The sequence below is a fragment of the Vanessa tameamea genome, chromosome 28 (genome assembly GCF_037043105.1).
Source record: "Vanessa tameamea isolate UH-Manoa-2023 chromosome 28, ilVanTame1 primary haplotype, whole genome shotgun sequence".
Classification (NCBI taxonomy): Eukaryota; Metazoa; Arthropoda; class Insecta; order Lepidoptera; family Nymphalidae; genus Vanessa; species Vanessa tameamea.
In genome coordinates, this window is record NC_087336.1 from 2,988,427 (window position 1) to 3,011,218 (window position 22,792).

At 33.0% G+C, this 22,792-nt stretch overlaps 1 protein-coding gene across 16 annotated transcripts in view; it reads left to right on the forward strand.

The window, feature by feature from the left end:
- Nucleotides 1-22,792, forward strand: part of LOC113391920 (bromodomain adjacent to zinc finger domain protein 2B) — a 101,257-nt gene that overhangs the window by 10,034 nt on the left and 68,431 nt on the right. For 14 of the 16 annotated variants that reach the window (XM_026628056.2, XM_064219475.1, XM_064219479.1 and 11 more), the window contains exon 1: nt 1,129-1,368. The exons of 1 other annotated variant lie outside the window; for it this stretch is intronic. The gene's annotated coding sequence lies outside the window, so the exon portion shown is untranslated. Of the gene's footprint in view, nt 1-1,128; nt 1,369-1,409; nt 1,702-22,792 lie in introns of those variants that run through there. One more of the 16 variants, XM_064219472.1, reaches the window with a different exon arrangement.

Genomic DNA, 22,792 nt, shown 5'->3' on the forward strand with positions numbered 1-22,792 from the left:
ACAAAAAAAAACAAACAATTAAATTCTTTGCTAATAAATCCACGCTACACACAAAATCTATCAAGCCACAATTACATTGATATCGCGTTATAGAGAAAGAATACGTTACGCACACATGCAATTTCGCCTGTGTAGTTTACCCATTCCGAAGCCAGAGCGGCCGGCTAGGTCCGTACTTGTTTTATTACTTGTGTCGCAGGTACAACTCAAACAACGAAAGAGACAAAAGCATCGGGGAACATTTTAAACCGTCCATTTATCGGTTACTTTCTTTCGTCGACTTTTCAATCAATACAAATAACCGCATCGCCTCCTAACTTATGTATGAGCATCGATAACCCCACCGTTGTATAGAACGGGAAAAATTAGCCTAAAATCATGTGCGGTATGTTTATAAAGAGAGTGCTAATGTAAGGACGCGGTATCGTTTAGGCTTTGAACAATCGAGGGACGCGACGACCGTAATCTGCGATCAAAATGGAAGCCGTCGGCCATCTTAGGTTCGCCACGAGCGAGAGAGCGCTCGGTCCGCTCGGGAATTTGGGAAATTGGTGTTTTTTTTTGTTGTAAAGAGAGCAGTATATAAGAGGTCGGTAGAGGCGGGGGGCGATCTCCGCACGGGCTCGGTGTGAAGGGAAAGATGTGGTTCACAAGGTGACTGCATCACGGGATTAGTCTGAAGATATTTTACCTGCATCTTTGTGAACTAAAATATGAAAAACTAAAGTATTAATAGTGCAATAGTTTGATTAACATTCGCCGTATGTTAATTTTATAGTTCGTTTTTTTGTTTTCCAAAATCACAAAAAGCCTTTAGTAATATTGTTTAAATACTCGAATCGCACGTTAACAATGACTCATTCAAATCCTATCATAAAAATATACAGTATTTTGTTTTGTTTTTGTATATTTAGATACAAGAACTATACAATAGAACTTTATTTTTTTTAACTTAAGCAGAATATAGATATATGCTAGTAATAAATAAAAACAGTATTGATTTTATATTCCATAAAGGGTGTTGAGGCGCGTTATAGAGCTCTATGCGAGATCTGTTATCCCCGGACGAATCGCCGTTCCCTCGTGGGCTCGTATACCGGCCACCTATCTTTCATTGCACGTACGCGACGCGCGGGGGGCCGGTCGCCGCGCGGCATACGCGGAGCCATCTTGCTAGCGGTCGTCGAATCGCTCGCGTCTCCGCGACATAAATCGCTTTTAATTCGCACTAATTAACTATTTATAATAATAAAAACAATCGATACAGTGCCCAAATAGTGACAAAAGTGACGTGTACCGTGATACCGAACGTTGTTGACATAATTTGTGTGTGTTGTTGTTTTAGGTGTGTGCATTCCGTCTGTCTAGGTGAGTAGTCACCAGTCTTTGTGCGCGACAATTATCATTCTGATCGATTCGGTCCGCGCGGGGGTGTGCAGCCGGCCCGTTTTATATCTTTTGTTGTTTTGTAACGCTGCTAAATCAATAATTTTAGTGGCGGCTAGCGGCCATCGCGTTCTTAATTCAAATACTTTGACGTTTCGAATGCTTTGGGTGTTTTAACGGTGTGCTATCGGAACTGTTAGTTTAACGAGTTCTTTGTAATCGTCATTGAATAGCAAATAGGCGTGCGAAAGTTATTTAGCGTAATCTAAATTCTGTAGATATAAACTTGGTGATAAGTGTCTCCGCTTGTTCGAGGTAAACTGAATTTATTTATCATTTATCTCGTATGTTTAGTTGGTGTAACTATCGAAACGAATCGCTTTCCCCATTACTATAAATAGAATGCCAGGTGCCAAACATGTAATATAGGTGCGTAATGATGTATAATGCAGTTTGGCATTATGTCACCAATATATAATATATTAAGGTTAAAAATTCTAAAATTACTACTTGATTATTTTACTTTATATTTTAAATAAAACAGTATCGTGTAGTTGTGGATAACATATCGTTACTGATTTGTCTTGTCACATACGGTAAATGACCTCCTTAATGCGGTGTATATCATGTTTAAATTATTCTTTTACCCAGCTAAGCATAACAAGGTCTAAAATATTGAATAGCTTATTTTATCTGTTACTAGTTTGTATTCTAAATATTCCATTTATTCGTATAATAATTTTTTGTATCATAAATGTTGTTTTGTATGCTTGTATTTGTTATAATTTAATAGATTTTTTTTTATAAAATTTAAGTAAACAATAAACAATGTTTCGTAAATGGCTTCTCTGGATAAACAAGGTCAGCATAATTTATCTCTCATTCATACTTATAATGTTGATTACATTTTATAACAATTTACATTAGATAAAAGTTACATCACTTGAAGATAGCTCTGCGTTCTGTTTTAAACATTATTAAGATAATATTAAGATTTAAAAAGAAAGTTTATTTATGGACGCGCAATCTATCATGGCGGATAAGTAAGAACATCTAGCTTCAAATAATTGCATTCACAACCGCGCCTTGTGAACGGCCTCATCGCTTATACCTACTTACTAAGAGTTTTGTGTGTGAGCCTATAGTTATAACACGGACACGTAAAATTGTGTGAACGCGGGCAAACGTTTGCCTCAGTTTTGCTATCATCTTAAATTTGTCGCGTTGCCCCGCAGACGAGTCGGGTTCATCATTTTTTACTACTTTCCGACATTGGCTGAGGTGCTATTACCCGACCGGTATGGAATGTCGAACTTCATGTTCCTTACATGTGATATCTGATGCCGTCCATAAATAATTCGGGTTGTCTCTTAAATGCTGATTCATCCGTTATGGCAAATAATTTTATTCCTTTTTTAACAATACAAGCGCTTGTTACCGGCGCTTCGAGTAAAAGTTTTGGCATTCGATTTGAATATGAACTAATCCGAGTAAAAAATCTTAAGTAGCCGACTTTTAGAGTTGTCATTGTTCATTTTATAGTGAAGTAAATAATTTAACAGGTAAAAATGTAACAAAATTTTGTCATTTTCGTCACATAGCTTGCCGCTTACGTGAACATATAAAAACATATTTTTAATCTGTTATTGCATTTACATTTAAATATTGAATCCCTTTACTCGAGACTTGAATATCAAACGCACTTCCGCGAAGTCAAATCAATATTCGATTGAAAACTGTATATTAAAACATTTTTCATTACAAAACCTTTAATCGAAGTGTATTAAAATTAAAATAAATATTTTGCTCTCCAAATACTCATTATTTTTTATAAGATAAATAAATCTTTGTTACTTTCTTAGCGTTTATAATATGTTTGTCGTAGTTTTTGTCAGAGCCGTGAAATTATAATTTTTAACAGTCTGAGTGCCACTGCTTGACTCCTCTTTTTTTTTATTAGAGAGTTTATTCCATTACGCTGCTCCGATGGGGATTAGCTGAATACACATAAGCATGTGGCACATTTTCATTTGACACATGCTGATTTCTTTATGACGTATTTCCGAGAAAACACGAGATGCCATTCAATCTCGACTCCTGATTTAACTAGTGACATCACAATTGAACGGAATTTCGTTGATCGTTTCAATATCTAACAATATCACATCCCAATGTAAATTGCCCAGTGAAATTGTAATTTCAATTGCATTCACAGTTATGAATTATTATTTTTCATAATTTAATTAAATTTGTAAGGAAACAGAGAGTACGAAAATACCAATCAGCATAAGCTAAGAATAAATACATCATTTCGTTAAAAACCGAAATCGAAATCAATATATTCATTACAATAAAAATTATATGACCAGTACGTGACTTAAAAAGATTCACAGATAACGTATGTGACAAGTAATGTTTAACAGAACAAAATATTTCGTTCAAAAATAAAAATTTAATTTTTTAATGAAAACAAAATTAGAATCGTACGTGGTCGCAACAAATTATGATCGCTAATCAAATTATATACAAATGCAAGCAGAAATTACAATAATGCAACTCTTAGCTGGAAATTCAGCCTTGTCCTAGATAACAAATTGTAAGTAAGAAAGGTCGCCATGGATCACTAATAATATTAAAACATTTGATTTATATGGCAACATTATGATTCGTGGCATTATACTTTAAAAAAAAACAAGTTCAATTTTGATTGATTTAAAATTAGTGTTTAATGACGTCATAACCCAAAGGAGCTATTGGCTATGAATAATTGGCTTATATACCATTGCTTATCAAAGATTTATGTCGAATCGAATTCTTTTCTGTAAAACATAAATTGTTCATATTGCAGTTCCGATTTGAATGGTGGGCCAGTGTAATTACCTGTGGGACATTAAATTATAGTTGTAGTGTCAGTGTCTATGGGCTTTGACTAACGAGCAATATGCTCCTTTGCCTTCTTAAAATAATTTAAAAAAAAAATACGTTCATGAATGTAATATGCATTTCAAATTTAGAAGTAAAAAATCGGACCAATAGAAAAAAAGAATATAATATTGCTTATAATCCAGCCAAAGCCGCGGCATTGTTAGAAGTTTTAGACCGAAGACGAATTCCTTTATATCTAAGCTTAGCTCAAACCGACTTGATACCAAAAAGTTTTTATAAGAACCCTTGTTCGTATCGTAAACCAAGGAATGTAGTATTTCCTTGACTAATGCAATCCGTGCACGGGAATTTCGCCCTTATTCAAAAAAATATTAAGCTCCTAATCCCTTTAACAATATTCTTATAGCAATGACATTTCGAAAAATATTTGCTACGTGTTCGTCAAAGTTGCTAAATTAGTTTTTACGTTGGATACCTCGGCTTTGGAGAAATGTCTTAAGAAGGTATCTTCTTGACTTTGAGGTGTTTGAGCTCGTTCTATTTTGAACTTTATCGCTAAAGATTAAGAAACAAAATCGTATACGTAGTGTAGTTAGAAGTAAAAATAATAATTACTCTATTTTATTCTCTCGTTTAAACCTTTAAAATAGTGTTCTGACACGGAACGAAAAGCAGAAAATTCTCTATAAATTAATACAAATTGCTAACGTACAGAAATATGAAGTTGAATTGAGATTTACTTTTGTAGTTCTAGAACAATCTCTGAAAAATCTTAATCTTGTTTAAAGAATGATTTGAAGTTTTATACTGCGCTGGTCTTTTCTGATATTTTTGCCTCAGAACTCTCCTACAAACATGTATCATGTTTTCTGACGATGTTTTGCTTCATCGCTGAGCTCGTTATAAATAGTAAAGCATTTAAATTTTCATAGCGTTTGATCGTATTTAAACACGTGATCAAAGGTTACGTTCCACGAGTTTTTTCTTCTGGGTCTTTCGATCTTTATAGAAGCAGTTATGCTTTAGATCTAAAACAACTTATGTCCTACCTAAGTCTTACGAACCCTTAACACGCGGGCAAAAAATAGTATTACATAAAATCCGATTCACTATTCAAACTAAAAATACAAACATATGTAAATTTCGATCCACCAATATGTACAGGCTAAGTTAAGTGGTTTGGCCATGAAAGAGCAACAGACAGACGAACAGACAGAGTTAATTTCGCATTTATAATATTAGTATAGATTTATATTCAATTGCAATTCCTTATATGTAAGTACAGGTATTATCTTAACGAAGATTTTTTTATAGCTAGGTGGACTGACAAATAAGCCACCTGGTAAATGGTCATCACTGCACATGGATATCGGCTCTGTAAGAAATATTCACCATCACTTACGTAGAAAATAAGATGTTATGTCATTTGTGGCTGTAATTACCCTTTCATAGTCCCAATTAATCAGAACACAACAACACAAAGTATGTCTGTTTGGCGGTAGGTCTGACTGGGTGGGTGGGTGTTAATGGTAACCTACCCAGACAAATGTACAAAATCGTACCGCCAAGTTAAAGGATTATATTCACCTTCAAGTATGAATAGCTTTTGAATGATATAGAATCATTTTTATCTTTCAAGATTTAAGTTTTAAGTCCAAAAAGTAGCTGAAGTTATGCAAAGTAGGTCACCGCCTGGGGCCAGGGATCGTGTGTGAGCCCCGCCCTTATCCCATTTCCTTTGTTGTCTAAATATTTTTCCAACGCAATACTTAGATGGAGTTTTTAATAAACTGACGTTTATGTCATTCTTCGTTTGGTTAGGTTTGTAGCTTTAAATTTAAATTATTTCTTTGGTATTTGATTAGTTTAAGGCAAAATTAAAATGTTTAATTATTCTGTTTATATATTATTATATATTCGAATCGTTCGTTTGTAAAGCTTTGTGAATTGCACACTTTTGGGACTGTTGGATACCTTTCGTCATCATGGAATCAGTCAGAGGGGTCATCAACATTATTAATCCAAAATTAAGTTTTTTTTTTAATACAAAATTTCATCAAATTCGGTTCAATTGTTGACCGTGAAAGAGCAACAGACAGAGTTACTTTCGCATTTATGATATTAGTGTTACTTAAAAAGGAAATAGGATGAGTCTGTACGAATTTTACCCGCACGAAGTCGGCTCTGGCTATTGTAGAAGTCCTTATACTACAAGAAACCCTTATCTTGAGAACAGTTTCGATAGTTCGCTTTTTAATTTTAACAGTAATAATATTTGTATGGGTTTCTTTCATACTAACATTTGTAAATATTATTCAAATTATTCGTGATAGGGATACGTTTAAATGTTAAATACTTACGTTGATCTTCTAAATCAACCATCATAATATTTAAATACCACTGGCAACCTAATAAATTTAAGCATAAACGCATCACGATCTCAAAATATGAACACAATATATCAAGCTTTGATTTATGTCGCTTAGATAAAAATACAGTCAGCAACAAAAATATATAACACATTTACAAAACGTAATCCTTTTTTAAGTATCAAAGATGAAAAGATCAAACAGTCAATCAGTCTAAAATATTAACCATTCCCTCGGTGTGCCACCAACCTTGGTAACTAAGACGTTATTCTGTATTCATAACACTGGCTCAATTGTCTTTCAATGTGGACAACAGTAATACTATGTGATGTTTAGGGTAGCATAAGTGTTGAGTAGGTGGTACTTACCCAGGTATCGTGAAACTACTACTTTCCAAGGAAACTTTATAAATGCGAAAGCTTGGATGGATGTGTGTTTGTTTCTTAATCACGCCAGAACGTCTAAACGGATCTGAATAGAGTTTTGCACATTGATAGATTATAATCTGGCATAGCACACATAGATTACTCTTTAGCTGAAAAATGTACCTCAAACGACCAACCCCCCCCCCCCCGTCCCTCGGCGAAAACTATTAGATCTATAACTATATATCGATGCCGCTCATCGACTTTGTCAAGACCAACCAATCACCATCATACAAATAAAACTACCTAGTATGTATAATATAAAATATTGCATTTCGACGTATGATGTTCGCCGCTCACTGTACATAATACAATCTTCACCGTCCAAAGACATGCAGGATTATATAAAAAGATATGTTGTTAAATTCGCTAATGTCTGAATCACCGACTCGACTTTGAGTCATAATATCTTGTGAACACAGGTAAAGCAACTCAAAGTCAAAATGTACTTTATTGTATTGAATTTTCATTTCATCAGTTTAAGCTACGACCTTTTGCAATCTAGACGCTACAGAGAAACTCGGCTGTTCCAGTACGAACGTTAAATTATAACACCCATGCAATAAGTTATATAAATACGATTAAATTATTATTTACTGCATAAAAATCAACGAATGCTACAAATATTTGATGAGTTCTCGGACGTCACCAAACCTCTAGATAGATGAGCGGTAGCCTTTGTCCAGCCGTGGGACATTTACAATCAGTTACTTTATAATACAGTTCTTCTGGTGTAGAGCCTTTGTCCAGCCGTGGGACATTTACAATCAGTTACTTTATAATACAGTTCTTCTGGTGTAGAAATTACAGGATAGAATACATATTTGTTGTCGAAATGTGATAGTATCTCGTATTTTAGCAGACTTTTACACCGTTAGTCAGACCTTATACAGTTAGACACACAGCACTGAAAAACAAAAACTGTAGTCTCTTTTAAGTCCATACACATCGCAAGTATGAAAACATTTTGCGTTAGAATAAAAAAAAAATCACTAAAAATTTGAAACTACACAAATAAATTATTTCAAATCAGTGTAAGACAAGATACAAAACGAATCGTCGAAATCGATTTGCGAATTCCCTCTAAGCTTACGATTAACAATTTATAAAACTCGTCACAGGAAACGAAATACAAAACAATTAACCTCGTCGAGGCAAAACCATCTACGTCAGAGCGTAATAACAGTGAAATTCTACGTAAGGATTACAATTTGTAACGAACGTCGATATTTATCATAGTTAATTGCCATTTGTACGGAGTTTTACATTAACAGCCTGTAAATATCTCAATGCTGGGCTAAAGCCACCTCTCCCTTCGAGGAGAAGGTATCGAGCATATTCCACCACGCTGCTCCAATGCGGATTGGTGGAATACACATACAGGTTTCCTCACGATGTTTTCCTTCACCGACGAGCACGAGATGAATTATAAACACGAATTAAGCACATGAAAATTCAGTGGTGCTTGCCTAAGTTTGTACCCGAAATCATCGATTAAGATGCACGTGTTCTAACCACTGCGCCATCTCGGCTACGGAATATTAAAATAAGTTAATGTCTGAACGTAGCAAGTGTTATATGTCCCGATCATTTCTCTCTATGACAGCTAGGAAAATATCCACCTGCGCGTCAGATTATTAACTGCACGAGTATGTGCGCAAGTATAAATGCACCCAATTTGATCAATCTCATTCGATGGTACGGGAAATCCGACACGGTGAAAAAGAGTTCAGGCTTAGGACAAACGGCTTTACGTGTTTACTGAGGCATGGGATTGTAAACACTTAATTCCCAGACCCCGGACTTGTACTGAGTAATTCTCGACAAAAGTACGTATTTTTTTCTTTTATTGGACCGACTTTGGAATTGAACCCAGAACGCCGGACATTACGGCCCTTTAAGCTAGCACTGGACCAACGAGACATCGTATTAATTGAATAGCTTATACCACACTTAAACACGTGGACGATAATATATGTTGATTTTCTCATGATTAGCATTTCTCTTTTCTATATATAGAAATGACTGTAAAATTAAATACTTTTTCTTGTCGATATGTTTAAATTTAATTGACATTAAATAACCAATTGATGAGGAAAATTATTTGAAAAAATAATATATTTTTTACTTATAGTTTATTGTATGTTTATTTAACAAAAAAAAACGATGAAAAAGTGCGTTTACACAAAAAAAAAACAAAATTTATTAAAAGTATTTTTTTTTTATATATTCTGTTTTCAAATTTAACGCTCTTTGACAATGTTATTAGATTAAAAAAAACTATCGTGTCAATATAAAAATTAAAAAACAATATAATTCGTAAATGGAATTACTCGAATGTTTTCAAACGGACATAAATTATGTCTAACGCTTTCAAGAAGTGAAACAGCTAAGATGTAGGTCACAAGTTGAACACTGAATCTAGTTCGTATTGTGTCACTGCCATTTGTGAGGCACTTAGTATATTCACTATACATATAGCAAGTAAAACGATTGTCCGTCCATGTACTCCTTTTATGAAAATTGCTTATTGAAGACATCTTTAAGAAAACTGAAATAAAAACAAAAATCAAAATATACGTTATTTAATTAGGCTTTCACAAACACTGAACCGTTTTTTTTTCAAAGTATATTAAGTGAAGCTACCACCGGTTCGGATTGTAGATTCTACCGAAAAGAACCGGCAAGAAACTCAGTTGTTATTCTTTTTCAACATTTAAGATACAATGTTATGTTAGTTAAATACAATATATATGTATATAATATATCCTGTCTGGAAGACAAAATCATCAAATACATAACAATGATATTAGTATTAAATTTTTTTATAAAGACTTCAAACCAAAAAGTATTTAATAAATTTATATAATTTTATGATTCAATAGCTAGAAGCTATGCAACTATTAATGATTATTTATAAATATGTTGAGTAAAATAATTTATAGGGTTACATTATATAGAAACAAAAAAAAACCAATGGTTCTAGCAAGGATATGACTTTGGTTCCAATGTTTCATGATGTTTGCATACCGTTTACCGATCACCATGAAATATGTATTTTTTACCATAGTTTGCCGATAAAATGCCTTTGCAACGTTTCAACTCTCATGCCGTTCAATCGATTCTCATTACAATTGACAGCCTTATCCATTCAAAGAAAGAATAAAGATAAACATACCTTAGATTTACATATTTCATGCAATTAGCTCAGCTATATTGTACACGACTAACAGTTCTTAATTAATATATCTTCTATTTACTGAACCTACTGCTCTACCCGTGCGAAATTTATAATACTATAGCACACACCGCGCCCCCCCCCCCCTCATTTTATATACTCGAGTGAATTAAAAAGAGTAGCCTATATCCGTCTCCGGGATTCAAACTTCCATACAAATATTCAGCGATATAAGCGTGTAGAGGTACCAGACAGAGTTACTTTCGCATTTATAATATTAGTACGGATATAAAAATGCAACACTATGGAATTCAACTTAAAACCACTTTAATTTTAATTACAAAGTTTTTAAACTGTTGCCAACGGTCATATTTTGCAACTGAATTTTACGCGCGCGATTACATTTTTCTGAAACACAATCTAGATCACTGAATTATTAGTCTTCAGTTAAGATCTAATAAAAACAGGCTGTACTTTTTTTAAATTATTAACCTTTGAAATAGCCTTCATATTTATATAGTGTATGCTGTAAATAAAAAACAGATCAGCCTCTATCAATTAAATTATTAATTTTTTAACTATTTATTAACTTTAACAATGCCTTAATATAAAAATCGTGATAATGGAAATAAAAATAGATAGATAGATTATATTAACTTAAATCGAAATATCAAAACATATCGTATAGGTAATCTATCTATAGTTCGGGGAAAGATTATTCTAGAATAAAATATAAACACGAAAATAAGCCTTCTAGGCTAGATACTTGTCTACATAGATATATTCATTATATTCAACGTCCACCAAACACAAGTCAGATCAAGTAAAATATGTTGCTTTAAAATGAATGCGGTTTTACGTCAACTATCTAAACACCCTATGAATTAAACCAGTATTAGTGTCTTATTTTAAATTGTACGTTTCAATGGTGTTAGCCGTTATTGTCCAATGGTAAGACATCTTAATTGAATATTACGTATTAAAACCCAGGGAAGCATTGAGCATTAATTTGTTTATAATTAGTAACTTGAAGTGCGTTTAAGGAAATAATCGTGAGGAAACAATTGTCATATACCAGGACTGGCATTGGAGCAGCACGAGGGCACCATCATAGTTCCCATATTTAGTGGTGTATTGACGATTTAAGGTATGGTTAAAATTTCTTACAGCACCAATTTCTGGGCGGTGCATATCTTCAGGTTCATTAGCCCGACCGCCAAACTACATAATAAAAATAATTACACCGCCAAGCAGCAATACTTAGTATCGAAGGGTGATCCAGTATTACTACCTACTTGGTAGTAATACAAAGTAGGAATCTATAATATTGTTGTAAATATATATAATATATATTTACAAAAATATTATGTATATTCACAGTAGCATTGATCACTTTTATAAAATCAGCAATAATCATTGTATGTGCACAAGAAGTAAGGATAAGCTTATAACGCCAAGTTTCCAACTCCGCAAAGTCAATAAATCATTCTTGGGGCAAGGTATCCGCTTCTATAATAAAATTCGGCAGATATTTTTAACTTTGCCGTTTCATAGATACAAGTCAATTGTAAAAATTACATTGGTAAAGAAGGCATATTATTCGATACAAGATTATATTGATGATAAAAAAGCATGGTGTTAATGCTTGTTGACTTCCAGGCAGGAGACATGACATACTTAGATAATTGTATTTAACTAACATGACTGTATTTTTAGATGTTGAAAAAGAGTAACTACTGAGTTTATTGCCGGTTCTTCTCGATAGAATCTACATTACGAACCGGTGGTAGCTTTACTTTAAATAGTTTGTTAAATGACGATTCCATAGTGCTTGTAAAAGCCTACTTGAATAAAGTATATTTTGATTTTGATTATATGTAGTTATAATTTCTATAATATAACATCTTAGTACCCAAGGTCGGTATCGCATTTGATAAATTAATTCATCAGCATTCGTAACATTTTGTACTCGTATAATATCTCTTTTAGTTTCCACACAATTGTCCCCCACGAAGATATTTTAATGTTTCACTACGGTACTTACCCAATTATATTTATATACAGATTAGTACCTATTAAGCGCCCGCATCGCTGTACGTGAATTAACACACATTTAACATTTAAAAATAAATAAATAGTATTTTATGTGCTTAAATAGCAATCATTGATATTAGTTCGACGGTTTTAAAGTTAATTATATATGTATGATATAGGATCTTAAAACAAAATAGACATATATAAAACATATAAAACTAACTCAGCGCTTATGTATATGAATCTCAAAAACCCTAAACTCAAAATCTACTGAACGGATTTTCATATGGTTTCCACTGAAGTGATTGATGACGTCATCAGAAATGTTTAGGCGTATAATTCATTATGATTTTGCGTTAACTGTCTGAAAAACGATGTCGAAAGAAATCCTTCAACTAAATTATCGTGCGTTTCTTGAACCAATAGAGTCGTATTTCGTATAAATGTTTTATATAAACCCCTGTACTACCCGTTCGAAGACAGAACGAGAAGCTAGTATAGCGTACATGTAATATATCGTTTATTAAAACAAAAGTTGTTGCTGTGTCTTTACACAGTTCTTATTTGTGATAATTATAAAAATATATCTTTATATATTTTTATAATTATCACAAATAATTTTTACAAACACAAATCATTTCTATACTCTATTCCAAACATGAGGATAAAGTCAAATAAACATCATTTGACAGAAAATTGACGCGATATAATTTGTCGAGAGCTTGGTTAATCTATGATATTCACTATGGATTTGCGAAAAAAATGCGTTTTGTACTACGACGAAACTGTTATCGGAATTTTGGAGGTAAAATTAAAGTGGATATAAGTAGTTAAATGTAATAAACTCTAGTGCACAACATAATGTTCTGTACCCAAAGGATGAAACGGATTATTACTCTGTCTTATATATTTATACTTACGTCCGTCCGACTGTTCGTCTGTCACCAGGCTGTATGTATCTCATGAACCTTGATATATAACAAGAATAAAATAAATATTTACGGTCTGTTGTATGGGGTTTACCATAAATATATGTTTTTTTTTTTTGCCGTTTTTATAGATAATGGTAGGGAACCATTCATGCGTGAGTCCTCTTGGCCGGTTTTTTATAGTTATAGTTTTTTATGTTTAGGTATTGCTTATCAGTTTTCTTGAATTACCGTTAAGTTTTGTCTAAAATATAAAACACAGGTTTTGATTAATATCATGATACATTCAATTTTACATCAATACGAACGCGTAGACTTAAAATATGCTACAAAAATATTTGCGCGTGTCTTTTACTTAAACTGACCTTATACGGAATAGATAAAGTTTAAATAAAATGATTTTTGTGTATTATTTATATTAATTAATAACGACATATCATTATTATATAACAAAAAAATGTCAATAAATCTTGTACAATTGACATTTTTGTAATTAATTAAAAAAATTAACTAATTTTTAGTGTTCGGTTTACTAATGGTAGACAATAGTAGCTACTGAGTTTCTTACTGGTTATTCTCGGTAGAATCTACATTCCGAGCTGGTGGTAGCTTCACTTAATACAGCTTTGTAAAATGACGATTCAATTTTTAAAAGTATATTTTGATATATTTTTTTTGAATGGTTACAATAAATGTAATAATGTAAAATTATTTTTTAAAAGAGTATTTTCTCATCAAAAAATATATTTTCAATCAAAGAGAGTAAGATGAAATCAAAATAAATATTTCGCAAGAAAATTCAACAATCGACTAGAATTAAAAACAAAAAAAAAAGTAGCTTACGAGGTATAGTAAAACATTTAACAAACGATCAACTTGGCAGGGGTCCAGTTAATAGGTACGCCAAGCTGTTAGGTTCAGGAGGTGAGTTAGGATTCTTAGCGATTTTAAGCTCGGTGACTTTAAACGTTATAAAATAACAAAAGATAATCAAATGAGCGTAATGAATATAACGTGTAACTCTTGGCTTGTCTTAAATCGTAAGGAATAATTAATTGTAAAACCAATCACTGAACTTGGCATTTTGCCAAGCACGGGTGGCATGCCAAGTTGTATTACCATTGCGCCAAAATTGTAGCGCGTGTGATTTACTTTGTATTTCTTATATTTCTATTATTTATCGAGATTGATCATTGACAAGTTATTTTAATAAGTCTTAAAAGTACAAGCACGCACACTTTCATAGACGCACACACATTTATAAAACCAATGTAAGTAGATTAACTGTATTCTTTAATAGTCTTATTTATTGGCGTTCCACGGGCGTTATATTAAATCTGTTTTATCTGTGGTCCGTTTTATTAAGTACCATAAATTGATCTTATGTCATAAAGAAATTACATGCATTGCTCTCCAATTACAGGGATGAGTGATCTTGCGTAATAATAGACACCGAGGGATACTGCCTTATGACTAATTTTAAAACTACTCTGATTAATATAAACTACTATGACCTTGAAAGGAAAGGTTTTGTCCGGTCCATCACCTACATCATATATGTCTACCGTCTACCGCCAAACAGCGATCCGGTTTGAAGGTTGAGCTAGCCTCTAGATGGTGGCGCATTGGTGATGTAAGGAATGGGTAATATATCTAATAACGCCAAGGTATGGTGGTTACCAGTTACCTTTAGGTAACCCACATACCAGTTCGCCTAACTTAAGAATAAAACGTAAGGTATGCGTTGATCAGAGCGTTTTGTGTATACAGATTCATGTTGACAAAATAAATCCTACTGAATTAGTTTTGTTTGGTTGGTGTGTTGCCAACACGAGCTTAGTTTGTAACTCCCTGTTGGCAAAGGTGGCGAGATTTCAGTTTGCTTTCATTTTCAGAAAAAAAATCTAATCTATTTATGCAAATATTTAAATTGTCATTAAAGCAAAGATGTAATGTATCTGTAGTTTGTACGTTATTGATGTGTTACATCAACATTCCGCAGCCTACCCCGTTCTTAGTAATTTTCCATAACCTGGCTACCCGAAGCGCTGAGTGCATTTCTGAAAGTTGCCATGTGGTATCATGTTTTCAATCGAATTTGTAATTTGACTTAAAGTACTGATCTAATTTCGCCCATGTCGATCAAATCAAATCAAAATATGTTTATTCAAATACACTTGTTTGAAAATACTTTTGAATCGTCAAGCACTACTACTGGTTCGGAATGTGGATATTACCAAAAAGAAACGCCAAGAAACGCAGTACTCTTTTAAAGTTTTTTTTTTATTAAATACAGTTTTTATTTAAAATTACATACAATTTAGTTCTGCACGAGATCCAGCAACCGTTCAATCTATCAATCACAAAAAGTTACCAATACGCAATGGTCTATTGCTAAGCTCCTTCCATGAGAGAAAAATCTGGAATCTTAATTAGCCACACTGTTTAGCCACACATTTTTATGATATAATTAGGTGGATGTATGATGAGTATGTAGTACCTACCCAGACGGGCTCGCACAAAGCCCTACAACCAAGTAGTGTTCTAACGCCGGTTGGTGGATAATATTAAAATATTGAAGGCTCTGCTCCAATGAATATGCTCCAAACCTTCTCCTCAAAGGGAGAGGAGGCTTTAGCCCAGCAGTGGGAAATTTACAAGCTGCTAATGTAAAAAAAAAAGTAAAATGAAGGCTCTCAACGACCATTTTATTGTTCCATCATGACAAATTACCGCGAAGTTGTTTCATAATGCACTTTTCAAATTGCAGTGTTACTTTATGCTCTGAACTTTCACATTTTTTGTTACATACTTGCTGGTACCCGGCTTTGCTTGAAAATGAAAAGGGGGTAAGGCCTCATCCAAACCATCTACGGATTCCGCATCGATTATTCAGCCCGGTGTATATGTTCAGTAGTTTTCACGTGATTGACGGACAAAAAAACATTTCTAATGTATAAATATATAGATTTATTTTTAATGGAAGTTTTATGACCATCATAAATTGTTTAGTAAAATATTACTGAGTGAAAAATTGTCGTTTCGAATTTTAAGATTTGTGTTGTTGATCGAGGCATGACAGTTCGTCGTAATGAGATGGTCGTAAGTTCGTATTCCGTTAAGCAAGTTTTTAATTTTGATATGCATATTTCTTACAGTAAACTTAAAACTAGATGAAAACCCATCATCATTGTCATTGAATTTTTAATATCGAAATATCTTGATTATACGAATTTTCCGGATATACGAGTATATGTTGTCGACTAAAAAATCATTATTTTTTAACGGTAATTGTGGATACGTTTCGATCAGCTCTATCGTAGACATACACGATATTATTAATATAGACATGTGGTCCATTTGGCTTCATGAATTCAATTAAAATAATATTTTATGATTTCCGACGTAGCATGGATCTTAGGTGGACGATCTGAAGTGTTCGTTTCATTAGTATAATATACATAACATAACATAAACAGCCTGTAAATTTCCCACTGCTTGGCTAAGGCCTCTTCTCCCTTTGACGAGAAGGTATGGAATATATTCCACCACGCTGATCCAATGCGGGTTGGTGGAATACACATGTGGCAGAATTTCGTTGAAATTAGACACATACAGGTTTCCTCACGATGTTTTCCTTCACCGCCGACGACGAGATGAATCATAAACAAAAATTAATCACATGAAAATTCAGTGGTGCCTGCCTGGGCTTGAACCCGAAATTATCGGTTAAGATGCACGCGTTCTAACCACTGGGCCATCTCGGCTCATCATTAGTTTATGTTCATACTAATTAAGCGAAACGACTAAGTTAGTTTGAGATAACAAATAATATTTGTACTTAACTTTCACACTTAGACTTCGCGAAGTCAATACATCCTTCCCGGAGTGTTATCCGTTTCTGAAATAATATTTATCAGATATTGTGAACTTGTCCAATTTATAGATTTAAACAGAACGTCGATAAATAAGGCGTAGTAAATCAATAAAATCAACCGAGATTTTCATTCAGGGTATGTTTTAATTGCATTTAATTAAAATGTCTATTAAATTGATTAAAAAGAGTCAATATACTTGCCGGTTATATATACAATCTACATTACGAACTGGTGTTAAATTTACATTTATTTTAATATTGTAACATGAAGTTTCAACTACATTAAACACTTAAATGTTAAAATTTTATTAATAACTAATTCCTTCAGTTTATCAGGGAAGGGGGGGAGGTTAGGTACCCAATGTCCTTTTCTGTCTCTCTAATAACTTTTATGCAAAACTTCATGATGAAGAAGAAAAGATTCGGTTAAGAAGAAAATTCGTAACAAACAAATTCACTGTCCCGTTTATTATTAGTTAAGATTCATGAAGCCCTAAAAGTGCAGGAACATTCATAGCGTATTGGTAAAATAAAAATTACAAAGGGCCCAATTTCAAACAAACGACTGCGATAAACACGGGACGCCAGTGATTTTTTTTGTCGACCACCGTCTCTTTCTAACTCGGCACGTGCGTAAGGGACAGCTGATCGGTCGTTCAAGAGACAATGGGTGCATTTATTTTTTTTAATCCGACAGATTATGAATCCTTGTCAAGGTTTTCTTAATTTAAAGAAAAATAGCTCTTAAAGTCGCTACATAAAATCTATAATTGATTGTTCGAAAATTCAGTGAAAAAATATACTATAGCGTTTGCGAAAATCTCACTGCGATCATAGTATTATTTTTAAGCAAGTAGAGTTTATTATTAATACACTTATTTTTTGTGGGGCTTTCATGCCCGCTCAATACCTTCCACCTAAATATCAACTCATTACATATTCTACCGGCAAACTGCAATACTGAGTATTATTGTGTTCCGGTTTGAACAGTGAGTGAACCAGTGTAACTACTCAAGGGGCGTAATATCTTAGTTCCCAATTTCGGTAAGAGATGGTTAATACTTTTGTTTTCAATTTATGGGGACGGTGACTTACCATCCGGATGCCAACTTACCATCAACAAAAATAATATATTATTTTCTAATAATAGTTAAGAAGTTTTTATAAGCGATAATAATTAATAACACAGAAATAAGGACAAGTACACACTGTAGACAGTAAGTGTTTTTTTATTCGAACTAGTTGTCGCCCGCGGATTTGGTCGTCAGGTGTTAGACACAAAAAAGTAGCCTATGTCACGCTCGTGTTCTGCTAACAGTAAGACTATTTTGTAACAAGAAACTCGAATCTCACCACAGAACACAAGTGTGAAATGTCAGAATGTGATATGCGACATTTATAGGATACACATATCAAAATGGCGTATCACTGTAAGTTAGATGTCAACATCTCACGAGTGAGATACGAAGTGATATCTCACACAATCGCACTGCAAATGTTAGTCTTTACGATTACTGTTATTGATTATAACATCCATGTGTTATTATATTTTAAAGGTGCAATGTCGTCAAAACCTTTTACTTACGAAATCGATGTCCCTTATGCTATAAAACATTGCTAATAGATTCTATATAATACGTAAATAACGTCATTGTGAGAACTGTAAACATTCGACTCATTTAAAGTATTATATAATTACATAAAAAGACGCCATATTGTTCCATTTATGAATTTATAAAGAGTAAATAATTGATAGTGGTTTTACCGTGAACTCTATTGTCGTTCCTTGTCTATCGTATGCGGAATCCTTAGCATTAGAAAGTGACCGCTTACCTTCTGTTTTCCCATGGTTTATTAACCAACATCTGTTATTACCGACTCTATTGCAAATTGTATGCTTGCGAAATAATACGAAGACCTTGGTTACGATGACTAATGTAGATTGTTCTTTGTGCACAATTATCTATTGTTATATATGAAATTTATATAAAATAAATCTGAAATTACGTTCGATGTATATAACTAAAATTGTTAGACGTGATATTTGTGTTTGAACAGTTTTGATACTTTGACGAGAAAGATATCAACGTCGAGACACAGGAAGTGGTGGCTATTTGATACATACACGTGTATTTTAAGTTTATTTTTGTCTGTAGGTGAGTCTTCTTATACATACAGGCACTTATAAATATAAAAGTCTTATAATCAAGGCGAAATAATGAAAATCGTTCCCGTCGTATTGTTACTTAACAGTCACCCAGAGTAAAGAAAAATGACTTTATAAACGACCAAAGTAGAAAAAGTTATGAAAGCAATTTTGTTCTCATAGAAATACTTTATAAAGCAAAATATCGACTCAAATTACAACCCCACGTAATCCCGTGCCTCAGAATCGTCCTCCCCTGCGAAGGGCACAAGGGAGTAACAAAAGCGTCGATCAATCAAGCATTCTGCACAATATCGTGACAAACTAACGGTCGACGCCATTTTGATTGACCGCAACGCGTATTTTAAATACCGAATGGAAAATCGGATTGTTCTACAATTAAATTTTTAATTGTTGAAATTGACAGATAATACATAAATCTCGAAATGTTGCCAGGAATAAAACAATCGCACTAAACATTGAACAATTCATTCGATTTTCGTTTAATAAAATTTGATCGTATAAAATAAGGCTTCTCAAACAATTAACTGGAATCAAAATAATTATTCATAAAGAAAAGAATCATATGCACATTAAATTAAAAATAAAACAAATTATTATTACTTACTTCCCAAACTGTACTAAGTTACATTAATGTTACTTAAAATTAGGGTGCATACACAACAACCCCTAATTCGATCCATCAAAACGTATGCTGCATAATCATAAATTTACATTTACGCGATTACATGCTTTATGTGTTAAAAGCTATAGTCGAGTGTTGCGTAACAGACAACCTTCTGTTTGTTCAGTAAGGGTTTTACGTTGGAAGTTTTGGTGACCAGGTTATGTAATACGATAGTACTTAAATAATTTGATTGTACTGTTATGTATAAAACGTTATTATAATATACTAGTTTCCGTCCGCGATTTTGCCTGCGTGCTCGGACATTAGGTATTCAGCATTATTTTTTATTTGAAATAGATTATAATTTATCTTAATAGTAGATCATAATCCATATCGAAACTTGGAGATGTACATTATTGTTCATTAATTTGCATGTTTAGAACACATTTTTTGCAACTCTTTTATCAATTTTTTTTAACGGTTACGCTAAATGTCGTGAACAAAATCGGTTGACAGTGGAGCGAAAAAGGTACTGGACTGTTTTGTAAACGAAAATCAATAGTTCCTTACAAATAAATTATAATGTTTTACGTCCGCTGTTAAACAATATTTATATGCGCAGGAGAATATCTAATAGCTTATAAATAAGCCATATTTATTGCTATATTAACTCTTTTGACGTAGATATCACTAACATTCAAGTTAAATTCATGGATAGCTTGGGAGTATAATACATTTGAGCGATACAGTTGCGACGCAGTCTTGTCCGTGTAGTCGCCCTTAATTCTATTACACCAATAAGCACAGGGCGTTACCGTATTAATCTGCACACAAGTAAACATTACATCACGGCGAATTGCCAAGAAAGCGGACGTCTCCCTCACGCCTACGAACCTGTAGCCCGTAGGAGAGGGACAGTTGACAGGAATCAATACGTGATGGCGGTCGTTTTATTTCGCGGGACATCTCTTGTTTGTGTGTATGATGTTAAACTGGATGTTCGAATGGCGTTGCTTCAGACCGAGTCGAAAGCAAATCATTTATCCATTAACTTCACATCTCTAATACCGAGACGAGGCAGTGATAATTGTATTTAAATGTATGTGTGTTTGTGTAAAAATAAATAACGTCTAACGAAGTCTTTATTGAAGTCCAAATGAAAATTACAGTTGAGTAAATTAATGTAAACTGACTTCTATAAGTAATAACTTGTACCGTTAAGGTCTTCACAGGCAAACATGACTTAAAATGAAATAAAAAATATTTTAACACCATATATATTGTTTCATGATATGTGTGTGAGTGAGCTTGTGTGTGTGTGTATTAAATAACCCTCAAAGTGTTAGTAGCTGAGATATTATTTGTATAAAGAGACAAAGAAATTTTTTATTTCTAATGAAACCGCAAAGTATTAGTCACCCAATGGTAAGTGGTCAGACAGGCTTTGACATTATAACATGACGTGTTAACCGAAATAAAAATAAAAAACAACCAAATTCTTATTCAACTTTAAAAAATTTAATAAATTGCATATACGATATATATTTATGTGTGAGTGGTACTTAGATCATATTTGGAATTTATTTCGTACAAATATTTATTTTACGGTTATTTTCTAAGAAACAATAGTCTAATAATAAGTTAAATGGTTTAAGTTATATATGGCTCTCCTGTACACCAAATGTGTATATAATACAAAACATAATACCAGCTCCGTCTTAATCACATGACTCCAAGTGCACTTTAGTAGGGGTAAACTTGACTTACCCATGATCAGCTCCCAATCGAGCAACGCTCAGGTTACTTGGACTGTACCCTGGATTAAAATAAATATCAAAAGTATGTTCAAAGGACGATCTTATGATAAAAAAACCTGTTCCGATCTGGAACAAATGAAAGGGTATTAAATAAAAATATGACGAATATAATCAACTAAATACACACAATATTAAAATTAAAAAATATATATTTAAAAGTAAATATAGAATGTAATACAATATACTTTATTTTACATCAAAAGATTAAAGAAAACATACATTCATTACCAAATAATTGAACGGATGGTTTGTACATAAGGCGGTCTTATCGCTGAGAGAGCGATCTCACCCAGACAACCTTTGGGTAAAGGACGTGAGATCACTAAAGCGGTGATTATAACAAACAACACAAAATAAAATCTATTTTGACATTAATTTAATACAATATTTTTAAATTTTCATCATAACTATTGGTCGCCCATTCGAACGTAATTCATTGCTAGTAAAATATTTCGTTGTTTCGAAAGGTGTGTGGGAAGTAGAGGCTCAACTGGACGATACCTTGTCACTTCTACAGTAAAAAAAAATTAAATGTTGAAAAAAATGTCATTGATATTCAACTTTGTCATGACGTGTGTTGACATTGGCAGTTTCATATTGAACGTTATGTAAATAAACGTGTGATGTGTTAAACGTATTGTAGTTTTTTTTTAATTATTTTAATGTACTTCTAATGCATAAAAAAATATAAGCTTTCTACACTTCTTCTGCACATAAACTTTAATAGTGCCAAATTTCATACATCTCCGTCCGCGTCTTTTTGGTAAAAAAGGGGAACAAAGTTATTTCTTCACGTATACATAGATATAATTATCGAAATAATTCATATAAATAATGTAGAATAAAAAATATTCAGTACAAATGAACGAAATGACCACAGATGTTGAAAGAGCATTCTCATGTTATTTGGTAATGACTAATGAATTTTCTATAGTTTTTTTTTTTTGTACAAAGGGACGAAGAATTACGTCAGGATAAAGCTTTCGTCAGAACGAAGATCAGTCTTGAATTAACAAATCCTTGTTTTACATAATCGAAAAATATATTTACATTATTCCTTGCGATTTGCGAATAGATTTTTTTTTTATGATATCGGTAGGCGGACGAGCAAATGGGC